The sequence below is a fragment of the Amphimedon queenslandica genome, unplaced genomic scaffold, assembly GCF_000090795.2.
Source record: "Amphimedon queenslandica unplaced genomic scaffold, v1.1 AMPQUscaffold_3549_Cont24458, whole genome shotgun sequence".
Taxonomy (NCBI): Eukaryota; Metazoa; Porifera; class Demospongiae; order Haplosclerida; family Niphatidae; genus Amphimedon; species Amphimedon queenslandica.
The window spans coordinates 1-1,419 of NW_003556125.1; the positions used below are offsets into that span (position 1 = coordinate 1).

The 1,419-nt window shown below is 35.5% G+C and overlaps 1 long non-coding RNA gene across 1 annotated transcript; it reads right to left on the reverse strand.

The window, feature by feature from the left end:
- Positions 1-130: 130 nt before the first annotated feature.
- On the reverse strand, positions 131-1,407 carry LOC109592908 (uncharacterized). The gene is made up of 4 exons (XR_002190628.1): positions 1,033-1,407; positions 519-589; positions 269-434; positions 131-204 (listed from the first exon to the last, which is right to left on the reverse strand). It is a non-coding gene; the product is annotated as an uncharacterized LOC109592908 (long non-coding RNA).
- Between the last annotated feature and the right edge of the window lie 12 nt (positions 1,408-1,419).

Genomic DNA, 1,419 nt, shown 5'->3' on the forward strand with positions numbered 1-1,419 from the left:
TATACATAGAATGCTTGAGCTGATTCCGATTAAAATTAATTTATTTACAAATATTTAAGGCCTTCAAAAATTGCTATTAAAATTACACATGCAGTAGTCAATACTAACATGTACATAACACACCACTTACCGTCATCATCGTTCAGCCAATGCAACACAGCACTAATAATGTCTTGTCTTCGTCTTAAGGCCCAGTTCATTGTACTAAGAGAGACAGAAAGAGATGGTAATTTTAATTATGCAGCAATGTTGATCTTTAAACACTTACTTGTTCTAATTGGACATTTTCTAGCTCTCTTTTTAATTATTTGTATCTCTTCATCATTTGTCACCTACACAATATATGATATATCCAAATTACTTACCAGAAAGGCACCCCATTCTTTCTCACTCTCTCCCCTTCAACTGTACGTGCACTGCAGTGTACACCGTGTCTAGATACACAATAAAAATGATAACAATGTTCATGTATAAATTAATGTACATGCATAATATGTAGGTATTTTACAGTTGCTTACTGACACCAAGCTTGAGTTAGTATGAGGAAAGACAAACACAAAAAGAGGGACATTAGGAGGCAAAGATAAACCTATAGTAACATTAAAACACGTCATCTTTAAGGAATAATTATTATAATACTATTATAGCAAATAATACTTAGACAATGCCAAAAATAAGCCCAAGACCAAACATGCATACAAAATTTGTCATGAAGGCAATAACAATTATAATGGCATATGCAACCAATTAATTTATAATTATGATTTATAAAACTTTAACTATCAATAACCCCCCAGCAGTAGACGGAAGTGGTTTAAAGTGCCATTAACCCATATGTATTATCATGCAATTGCAAACATTATACACATACATCATCAGGTCCCCGCTCTGCTAATAGAACACCACTCCAACACTAAACAACAACAAAATTAATAATAACAAATTTGTACATGTACAAGTAACTGTATACATGTATGTATGCTGCCAGGGGGCCACGACTGAATAATACTTTGCCCCCTGACGTAAATCTACCGAGTGCCTAGTGTCCAATATATGTAGTTTATTGACTCTCCCTCCAAACAGCTAGCACAATATCAATACGATTGAATGAGATTGCGGCAGGTGTGGTTTAGTGATGACAGGCTTCACCCACTTCCTATCCTCTTTAATCAAACAAGTGGGGCTCGTTAGTCCACAGTTAAAGTACTCAAAGTGATTGGACGTCAAACATGTACCCTGTACCTTCTTGAAACTGAGACCCAACCTTAGGACAACCATATCCTCCCAATATTAATAAAGTGCTGCCGTGCCTATGTTTGTTCTTCATCATCGGCTCATTTGATCCATCATTTGGTACTAATTAATTCTCTCCAGGATTGGCTGTATTGATGAGCACTATTATAGTGAATGAACATACCA